An 11,842-nucleotide genomic window follows, 5' to 3' on the forward strand; every position below is an offset into this window, starting at 1 on the left:
ATGTATCACTTAAATCTCTTGGTGGTTTGACTAAGGCCTGGTCTACACTAGGACTTTAATTCGAATTTAGCAGCGTTAATTCGAACTAACCGCTCAACCGTCCACACCAGGAAGCCATTTAATTCGAACTAGAGGGCTCTTTAGTTCGAATTTGGTACTCCACCCCGACAGGTGGAGTAACGCTAAATTCGACATGGCTAGCTCGAATTAGGCTAGGTGTGGATGCAAATCGAACTTAGTAGCTCCGGGAGCTATCCCACACTGCACCACTCTGACGCTCTGGACAGCAGTCCGAGCTTGGATTTTCTGACCAGCCACACAGGAAATGACCCGGGAAAATTTGAATTCATTTTCCTGTCTGGGCACTTTGAATCTGACGTCCTGGCTGGACATCGGGGTGAGCTCCGCAGCACCTGCAACGATGCAGAGCTCTCCAGCAGAGGAGTCCGGCCAATCCAAGAATAGAAAGAGGTCCCCAACATGGACAGACCGGGAAGTCCTGGATCTGATCGGTGTGTGGGGCGAGGAGTCTGTGCTGTCGGAGCTGCGCTCCAGCAAGCGGAATGCAAAGACCTTCGAGAAGGTCTCCAAAGCAATGATAGAGAAAGGATACAGCCGGGATGCAATGCAGTGCCGCGTGAAAATCAAGGACCTGAGACAAGGCTACCAAAAAGTCAGAGCGGCAAACGGACGCTCCGGAGCCCAGCCCCAGACATGCCGCTTCTACGAGGCACTGCATGCCATTCTAGGTGGGTCTGCCACCACTGCCCCACCAGTGACCGTGGACTCAGTGGATGGCATAGTGAACCTGGACAGTTCCTCCTCGATGTTCGCCGATGGGGAAGATGAGGAAGGGTCTGTGGAGGACGGCGCAGGCAACAGCGAACACAAAACCGCTTTCCCTGACAGCCAGGATCTCTTCATCACCCTCACAGAGATCCCCTACCAACCCTCCCCGGCCGTTAACCCGGACTCTGAATCAGGGGAAGGATCAGGCGGTAAGTGCTAGAAACATGTAAACATTTATTTTTTATAAAACAGGTATAAAAAAAATAGAAATGCTATATATAAAATTTTCAATGAAAAACTATATGAAAAGTAGGTCCACACATATAGGGATTGAACAATAATCCTCCAGGGACAATTCAAGAAAGGTCTCATTTAGGTCCTCGAAAAGCCTCCGCAGGAGGTTCCTGGGGAGAGGTGCCTTGTTGGGTGCTCCGTGGAAGCACACTCTTCCTCGCGCCAGGACATCCTTATGTAGATGGGAATCATCGCCTCCACAAGCATGGCCGCATATGGTCCTGGTCTCTGCAGGGCTTCCCTTAGCATCCGCTCTTTGTGACTCCGAGGGACCCGCATCAGGGTGATCTCGTTCATGAAATGCTACATCTAATTAGGGCAATTAGTGTATTGTTACTGTTGTGAATGGTTGACTTTTACTTTGCATAACAATGACCCTCGCTTAACAGCTACGTGTTGTAGGCCACATAGGAAAAGCATACATTGATCTTTCCCGTGCACTGGCGGGAGTGGCTGGAAAAGGGTCCGAGTATATGATTTCCAGATTGCCTTTAGCGGGAGGGCACAGCTATCCATTAACTGATAAGCAGAATGTACTGTAAGGCTTACCAGGACTGTCTGCTAGACGGATTCAGCTGTCTCTCCCCACTTGTCCGCTCTCCTGTGCAATGCCGTAGCCAATGAGAGCGTATTCCGAAATCTCGAACTTGGCCCGAGATCTCGTGAGACTTGTTGCCCTGTATGGTCTTGTTCAGAGAAACTGACTAGACTGTGTTCACTGTTCGCAAATATGTATCTGTTCAAGGAAATCAGTTACTTTTCCCATCACACAGCTTCGGCTCTTTCCCGGACTGCCCCGGCATCCCCCTCGCAGAGGCTGGCGCAGATTAGGCGGCGAAAGAAAAAGACTCGGGACGAGATGTTTGCGGAACTGATGGCCTGCTCCAGAGCCGAGGCGGCAGAGCAGAGACAGTGGAGGGAGACCCTATGTCAACAGCATCGCACACACATCGAACGGGAGGATAGGTGGCGGCAGGAAGACCAGCAGGCGACTCAAACGCTGCTTGGCCTAATGAGGGAGCAAACGGACACGCTCCGGCGCCTTGTTGATGTTCTGCAGGACCGCAGGCAGGAGGACAGAGCCCCCCTGCAGTGAATCTGCAACCGCCCTCCCCCGCCAAGAAGTCCTGCCCCCCCCTCACCCAAAAGTACAAGACGGAGGGGCGGTAGGGGCCATGAGAACTGTCATTGCACCACTGCATAGCGCTAATGTACCACACACCTCTCACGCTATACATTTGTAGAAGTGCTTCCCTTACAGGCTCACCCAGTCCCAAATCCAAGTTTCATCCCCCCAGTGTGTATTAGATTATTAAAAGCTGTTTGCTGTTATTCACTGTTTCGGTCACGTCTTTCGTGTCAGAGGATTTTTTTTTGTATGGGGGAGGAGGGGATTTATAATTGCACGATATAGCCTACATTACCAGGGTACAGACTTGGGGGCATGATCAACTGCAGGGCACACACACACTGCAGTCAGTAGGCACCAGGGTCATTCTGTGATGTGTATGCTTGTCCAGGGTCCTAGCGCCTGCCACCCCCTTAATGTTAAGGCACGCTGCCCTTACCATGCACTTCCACCGTAGCAACGAGCCTCTCCGCTGCCCTGAGCCCCAGCAAGAGCCCTCATCCACGGACAGATACTCACCCTTCCCCCACACCCCTCACCCCTTCCTACGCCCAAACCCGCAGCCCACTGCCGTCATCCAAACCCCTATCCAAAGAAGGCACCACTCGCCCCTTCCTGCAAACCCACCCCTTCCTGCAATCCCTCCCCTTGATGCACAACCACTTGCAACCGTCCCCCACCCCAGAGACCTATGTAGGAGCAGGAGGATGTCATTCCTCTATGGAACAAGCGGTCTGTACATCAGTGCACACCGTGCCCAGCACAGTATGCGTCCATGTTTCAGCAACTGAACAGAAATGCAAAGTAAAACAAAGATTTATTAATAATGAGTGTAACAATTAATTTGATTTAAAACGTGCTTTGGAAGTGGGGGAAACTTGGAGAACGGGGTATGTAACCGCAGATCGAAATCGACACATACAGACACAGGCCCAGGGTCAGTTTCTCTTGAAAGCAAGTGGAGAGTCATAGGTTACCCTGCTCTCCGAGGAAACTAGCTTTCAAAGCCTCCCGGATACACAGCGCTTCCCGCTGGGATATTCTCTCGGCACGGGTGTCTGGCTGAGCGTAAACTGCAGCCAGGCGATTTGCCTCAACCTCCCATCCGGACAAAAAGGTCTCGCCATTGCTCTCACAGAGATTGTGGAGCACACAGCAAGCAGCAATAACTACGGGGATATTCTTTTCGCTGATGTCCGAGCGAGTCAGTAAGCTCCGCCATCTCCCCTTGAGACGTCCGAAAGCACACTCCACCACCATTCTGCACTTGCTCAGCCGGTAGTTGAAGAGTTCCTTCTCTCTGTCCAAGGCGCCTGTATAGGGCTTCATGAGCCAGGGCATTAGCGGGTAGGCTGGGTTCCCGAGGATCACTGTAGGCATCTGCACATCCCCAACCGTTAGTTTGTGGTCCGGGAAGAAAGTACCTGCCTGGAGGCGTCTAAACAGACCAGAGTTCCTGAACACACGCGCGTCATGAACCTTGCCCGCCCACCCAACGAAGATGTTGGTAAAACGTCCCCTATGGTCTACCAGTGCTTGCAGCACCATAGAAAAGTAGCCCTTTCGGTTAATGTACTCGCTGGCCTGGTGGGCTGGTGCCAGGATAGGGATGTGAGTCCCATCTATAGCCCCACCGCAGTTTGGGAATCCCATCGCGGCGAAGCCATCTATGATGTCTTGGACGTTTCCGAGAGTCACTACCTTTGAGAGAAGTTGCTCAACGATTGCGTGGGCTACTTCAATCACAGCAACCCCCACGGTAGATTTGCCCACGCCAAAGTGGTTCGCTACTGACCGGTAGCTGTCTGGCGTTGCAAGTTTCCAGAGGGCTATGGCCACTCGCTTCTGCACACTCAGGGCTGCTCGCATCCGGGTGTCCTGGCACTTCAGGGCAGGGGACAGCAAGTCACAGAGTTCAAGGAAAGTGCCCTTACGCATCCTGAAGTTTCGCAGCCACTGTGATTCATCCCAGACCTGCAACACTATGCGGTCCCACCAGTCCGTGCTTGTTTCCCGGGCCCAGAATCGCCGTTCCACACCATGAACTTGACCCATTGCCACCATGATCTCCACGGCGCGGCGTACCCTGCTTTATGCCAGGTCTGCGCCACTCTGTGAATTCCTGTCCTCACCGCGCTGCCGGAGCCTCCTCGCCCGATTTCTCAGCAGCTGACTGTGGAAGAGGTGGACGATAAGGTGCGAGGAGTTGACAACGGCCATAAGTGCAGCGATGATCGCAGCGGGCTCCATGCTCGCAGTGCTGTGGCGTCCGCGCTGTAACCGACCAGAGAAGGGCGCGAACAGATTTCCCGCCGGAGCTTTCAGGGAGGGAGGGCGTGATTGACGGTTCAATGATGACAGTTACCCAAAACCACCCTCGACACATTTTTCCCCCCAGCAGGCATTGGGGGCTCTACCCAGCATTCCAATGGGCAGCAGGGACTGCGGGAACTGTGGGATAGCTTCCCACAGTGCACCGCTTCCAAAGTCGACGCCAGCCCCGTTACTGTGGACTCAGAAATTCGAATTAGTGTATTTACTGTGGATACACAAATTCGACTTCATAAGGTCGAATCCACAAATTCGACTTAAGTAGATTCGAAATAGTCTTGTAGTGTAGACAAGGCCTAAGAGACTGACCATTCTTTAATTCAGGCCTAGATGGTGATGGTGTAGAAACTAAATATGTAGCCAAACTTGTCTACCAGAAAACCTGCTAAAGAGTTGCACTAAGAAAGTTTGAGTGACTATAGGTTGACCCATCTGATCTATTTAGATTGTGAATCATTAAATATTTAATTGATCAGCAGTTGTTCATTTTCTCATGCTTAGCTTGCTAGGCAATGGAGATTATTAGGTTTAGTAAAAGATGAGCTCTGGGGCAAGCATGTATGGGGCCAGATCCTGCTGTTAGATAGGATGGTATAAATCCAGAGTAACTCTGCTGAAGTCAATTATAACCAAAGGATTAATTTAATAGAGTCCAACATACAGTTCATAATACCAGAAATCTTTGAGCCAAACAATCTATATTTCAGTTAAGAGGTGCCTTTTGGCTTGCTTGACCCTGTTTCAAATTGTTTGTCTAATAGAAGAGATCATGTTAGCTAAGCTAGCTTGTATTTTTTGAGCAAGGGTTTTGCTGTACAGTAGAATGTTCTTAATTGGAATAGATGCTGGTGGAAAAAGAAACATGGCAATTAAAGTTTTGTCCAAATTGTCAGAGGAATATGTTGTGCTGACAGAGCTGCTTTTATTTCCATTAATTGTTTTAAATATATACGGTGAGTGCAACTATTATGTCAAGCATGTAAAAAATAGGAACCTAACTGTTGAAATGTCCTATCATAACATTAATTAGATCCCACTGCCCATCCTGCATGTTGAAGGCTAATGGCTAATTTACATAAATAGTGCAGTACTTTAAAGTGTGCGTGTAACAGGGAGAACAGGAACATGTAATGCTATTTGTGTGCAGTGTACTGAAGATAACATTGCTGTGAGAGCCCTATGACTTTGAATGCTTCATCTCTCAGCCTTAATTTTACATCAAACCAAATATCTGTGGTATCTAGAGATAAGCCTAGTAAGATCTTAGATCCACAAACCCAAATTTTGCAAATAATTTCTACCTTTATAAAGGGATAATGTGAAACCTGGGATCAAAAAGCCCCCTAAATCTTGGGGTGGAGGGGGAGTTGAAAATACGGATGCAAAATTTGCATCTTCGACCACATTTCTCTTGTTCCCTAGAGTAGTTTTTGGGCAAGACGTGAATGTATGTTAATGCATATTAAGAGCTGCTAATGCCCTGATCTTGCAATGAGTGCATGGAGTCCCACTGAATTCAGTGGCGCTCCAGGTGAGCATAGGGTTCTGCCAGCGAGTATCTCATTGAAGGACCAGAGCATAAATGCTTCACTTACCTAGTCTACTTGGTCACAATTTATTTTATGAAGACTTAACAGAGGCCTTTCGAAAGCTTTATTTTTTTTTTAATAAAAGTTAAAGGTTAGCTAGACATTTAAAGGGATATAGGGATGGCTTATTTTGTTCTACCTTTAAACGTTAGGATTAGTTTGAGAAGCAGAGACAGTGCAGAGATTAATGTTATGTATATAGAAAAGAAAATATTGTCAAAGCCAAATTTCTGAAGCATTGTGTATACAACTGAAGTAAAATAAAAGACCAATATTTTTCATCCTTGTGGGTTTTTTTTTTTTGTGAGGGTGTTTTTGAATGTATTGGGATGGTGGTTCTGAATACCTTTTTGGTATGTTTAAAATACGTTTATAAATCATTGTGATATGAAGGGTGGCAGATGATTCCATAATCCTCCCTGTGAAATGGTGAGCCTGTAACTATACAGCTTATAAAGACTTATTACAGCTCTTCCCCTTGCCATGTTTTTTCCAGATTTGTACTCATAGGCAGGACACCTTCCTAAGGCATCTGAGGGAGTTGTCTTTTTAAATAAAATTCTATTGATGGGTTTATTCAATTTATAAAGATCATGGATATAGTTAATATATAGCATGTATCAGATGCTCATCCAGGAGCAGAGGTAAACAGTCTACGGTGAAAATAATGAACATAACAAAATTAACCATACAGTACACTGCACAAGGACCAGATAATTAAGTATTTGAGAATTATGGCCACAGAAATACAGGGTGACTTTCTTGTCCCATTAAAGTCAATGGTGAAACTCTCATTGCCTTTTATAAGGCTGAGATTTCATAAGAGTGTCTATGCAGGTTATTTGGTCCCCTCCTTGAATATATGTTGGAGGATAAGGAGAGAAAAGATGAATGAAAAGGGGGAATTATTCCACTATAGAATTTGAAGTAATATGAATGCAAATGTTATGCTGCTCCTATATCTCTAGGCCAGAGGGTTTTTAACATGCATTTATGATTCCATAAAAACGGTAAGGGATCTCTTTATAGGTTTCTATTCATACCTATCACTGTAGCATCTGTGAATAACTTTTTGTGTACAAGTTGTCTGAGGGTGAACTGAGCACAGGTCTGGGGGTGTGGGGTCTGGAAGGGAGTTAGGGTGCAGGAGCAGGCTGGGGGTGGGAGTGCAGGAGCTAGGGTGAAGGAGGGGGCTCAAGGTTGGGGCAAGAGATTGGGGTGTGGAGCACTTACCTGGGGCAGCTCCCATTTGGTGCGAAGGGTGCAGGTGGGAATGGGTCAGGGGGGTGCAGAACATTTAGAGATACTGTGCTTTTAAAGATAGTTATAATGGACTCCGCAGACAGAACTTCTGTTCTTCTGTCTGAATGACTGGTCACCAGTGTAAGTACATTAGCTTTACTGAAGTTACTCTGATGTATATTGGTGTATATCAGAGTAGGAATAGCCTACTGTTTTTAAGGTTTTGTCCAGATGCCGAGCACATTAAGCTGCAATAGCTCAGTTGAAGTCAATGGGAGATGTGTGTCTAAATCCTGTGCAATCTGTTGAAATTTAAATAGTGAGACATTATAGAAACGGTTTTCAGATAAATACTGCAGATTGCGAATGCAATTTCACACAACTCTCTTTAAGGAAGCAGCCTCTTGACAAAATGCATTCTTTAATCCGGTAGTAGGCTTGCCTAATACAATAAAACCACTATACCCATTTGCAGACAGTAATAAGCATGTATAAGATAAACAAACTTTAGTGGCAATTTCCTAACTTGGCTTTCAAATATAAAAATTACACGTCTAAAGTATTTGTTGGAAATGAAATAAAATGGAAACTGTGTGACATAATGGGTCTGATATTGTTCCCAAGCTGTTTTTGACTTCATTGTCTTCAATGGAGCTGTTTCTTATTCAGATTCACACAGATGTAAGTGAGGGCAGAATTGGACTCATAGTCCCAAAATTATACCCAGGAAACAGTCACTGTAGAAATTGGGGTGTGATTAAATCACAGAGCTTGGGAATTATCATGCACAGTCCTGGCAAGTTAGTATATACTCCTATCCCTTTTAGAAATCCCCAAAGTGTAGGGTGGATGCTCAGGACCCAGTCAAAATGCCCCTGTTTGGTATTGGCCAGTTATCACTGTTTAGTGCCACTGCCATAGCACAAAAGAGAAAATCAAAATGAGACTTTGATTATACAAAATTATAAAGGCCCTTTTTAGTTTTTATAATTTATTTTGAATCTAATGGTGCCTCAGCTATCAATTTTTTTGCTTAATTGATGGGGAATGTTTTAGTGTGGATTTTTTTTTTCCTGCTCCCTTCAGAAACTAATAACCAAAAAAACCCCTTATATTGTACAAGGTAACAGACATGGTAGAAAAAAAGGGTTGAAACAATCTTTAACATATACATTAATGCAGCATATCAACAGCAAATGAGAGGATACAGCACTTCCTTAGAATAGTGAAACTACATCTGGATCCTAATCCTTTTTGTTTCTTTTAAACTCTTATCCACCAACATTTCCTCCTCCCCACAAGAAAAAGAAGTTCCCATGTCCATCTAGACACCCATCAAACATTTCTCCACCCGATCAGGAATCAGCTTCCGCCCATTAATTAACCCACCCTCCCCCTTCCGAGAATAAGAATTTCAAAAGAACAGAACAGATTTGGGGTGTGGTATGAGTTCCCATTCAACATGACTCAGTAATTATTTTGTTTCTTTTGAAAGAGAGGTCAGATAGAGGTAGACCTGAAAGAGAGGTCAGAGACTCACTTAGCACTAGTGTAAATGACTGGTGTGAGGACAACAGTAAATGGGGAATCCCACAACTGAGAATTGCTACTAATATAAACCATCACTCAAGTGTCATTCTCAGCTTTCAAACAGGCTTCTGCACATCTGCAAGGCCTCAGCTATCTTCTGGTGGGCAAAAAGGTGCTATTGCACTGGGTTCCAACTGGATTGGCTACCAACGTGTGCTTTTAGGACATAGGGGTTTAGGAGAGAATATTTTAAGCATCTCTCTCTCTGACATCTCTATGGCATCCTTTCCTTCTGTAGTGGGAAGAAAAGTCTTTAAATAAAATGTTTTTCTTTTCATATTCCCACTTCTTCCTTTGCTGTAATGCTGCTAAGAGAGCTTGCTGTATCTGGGAAGCTATAGAGCTGCACTCTTACAGTTTTTGGCCTTTTGTGGGTGGGTGGGTGGGAATTAATGCACAACGATTAAGGTGGATTTTTAGGTGATTATGCTTGCATTCCTGATTGAAGACCTCAGGGAGCCACCTTTCAAGGAATGGTCTCAGAGGGGGCATTCAGCTCTTTTCTGGAGTTCCACAAAACACACTGATTATTCCTTCTATTTCTGTATCTTTCATATACCTTCCCAACATTGCCGCCTCCCAGATGTGAGGTAATTTTCATTGAACCTGCAGTGTGAAATCCTCTAGGGCAGTGAACCTTCTTTCTGTCCACTCTGGTTGCTGCACACATTCAGTTGAGTCTGCCTTGTATTTTGTCTATTGATGAAGTGACGATGGAGGCCTTAGGATCAAGTCTACAGCCAAAGTGATTTTAAGATCAAGGCTTTTAATTACTGCTTCTGAATTTTTTTTTACTACTAGGGCTTGTTAAAGACTGCACGCTGCTGGGCCAATACATTGGGTGATGCATCCAATAACTTTCCCAACAGCAGGGTGTCAGGCTTTTTTCTTTAGGGTTGAATTTTATTTCTCCAAATCAAAACAGTTCAACATAAATCCTATAGATAAGCGGGCCCTTTCCCTTGACTCAGGCTAGAGCCTCCTGCAGGAGCCTATGTCCTCCCTGCAGGTCTGCACTCCCAGGCCTTCTGCCTGGGAGCTAAGGAGAGCCTCCCTGTATAGGGTAGATCAGACAGTGCTCCTTTGAGTCTCTCCCTGCACTCTCCCAACGGAACTTGAGCTGACCTTTATCTCTCCCAGCTGGCTGAGTCCCCAACCCTCTTAAAAGACCTGGTCATCCTGTGACAAGCATCACTTGAACCACTCATTTCTGTTCATTCCTCTTCTTGCTTTGGCCCATAGTGGGATGTTTTTTGCATCTTCACCTCCTGCCCGTGGCTACGTTTATAAGTCAAGATTGGTCTAGAGACACTCTTCCCCGAATATTGGTATTTTCCCCTAGTTTTCACGTTGCTAACTGGAATCTTAAAAAAATGAGTCCCTGAGGTGGGAAGCTGGGCTGTGGTGCCACTCTACTCTGTATTAGTGCTGTTCTGCCCATCCTGTTTTAATACAGTCAATTAAACACAGGCAAATAACCGGGAAGGCTCATACTCTCCCTCTTCCCCCCTGCTGCTACTAAGGATGGGAGATTTGTGGGAGGAAAATGTCAGGTGCCCACTGTTGGTTCTTAGGCCTTGACTCACTCTTCCACTATTTCCTGCCTTTATTTCTCTATCAGTTTTCTACTAGCGCTCATTGCTGCAGTTTTTGAGGGCTTGCCTACATAAACATTTACTTGGTGGCAAGCTGGGGTGTAAATCTATCCTCATTAACACACTAAATGGACCCTGCTACCATGCACTAAAAGGTCCATAATGCAATTTAATCTACTTCCATTTCAAAGAGGGGTTGATCAAAGCACACTACAGAACTTTGAGTGCATAATAGCTGGGGTGTAAATTCTAATGCGTACCAGAGTGGTGTGCATGAACTGGCTTGTACGTGGACTCTGTTGGTGCATGGAGTACCCTGGTGTGAGTTAACAGAGTACTGTTGGAAACAGGATTACATTAACAGGCAGTAGGGAACTTTTAATGTGCTCCCACAGGGACCATGTGGGTTGGTTAGTGTGCAATATGCTGGTGCACTAGTGAGGATTAAGGCACCATGTAGACAAGCATTTAGTGCATGGTTGGGTGGATTTATACCTTTAGTTTGCTGTGAACTAAGGCTGTGTCTTCAATATGGGCACTACAGCTGTAACACTATAATGCAGATGCTTCCTGCAGCAACAGAAGAGGTTTTTCCATCAATGTGGATAATCCTACTGCCACTCAGGGAGGGAGTAGGTCAGTGGAAGAAGTCTTCTGTTGACCTAGTCATGTCTCCACTAGGGAATAGGTTAGTTTCATTATCACACTCGGGATGTGAAAAATTCACACTCCTGAGTGCCATAGATATGTCAACCTAATTTTTAACTATAGACCAGGCCTAAGTGTTTATACATACAAGACCCTTATTGCTCCCTATTTTAGTTAAATTGGCAAAGTGAGATTCCCTAGTCAACCTCAGAGAATCATCTTGTCTTCTCCCTTTTCTGGTTATAGGGGACTCTGCTTAGAGTAGACTTTTTGTGGGGGTGGGAGAAGCAGGGAAGGTGTTTGTTGTTAAATCTATTATAGAAAGGCTTGCCACCACTAGCGGTGAGAGGCTCCCTTAAGGAAAAATCCTTTCGAATTTAATAAGGAGTGAACCTATAGGGTTCTATAGAAATATAATGGGGATCTCTAATTTTAAATGTTTGTGGTATTCTAGTCCACCTATAGAACATCATAGTTAGGGATATATTTCTGTATTGCATTCTATAGGATGGAAACAAACAAACAAAAAGACCAACCAAACACCCCAACAATTGTGGAAAAATTTGTATACAATTCTGTAGGACTGTTCTGTGGGGGTGGGGGAATAGAGGAGAGAGGATTTGTCCCTTCTAGAG

The sequence above is a fragment of the Mauremys mutica genome, chromosome 1 (genome assembly GCF_020497125.1).
Source record: "Mauremys mutica isolate MM-2020 ecotype Southern chromosome 1, ASM2049712v1, whole genome shotgun sequence".
In the NCBI taxonomy this organism is placed as follows: Eukaryota; Metazoa; Chordata; order Testudines; family Geoemydidae; genus Mauremys; species Mauremys mutica.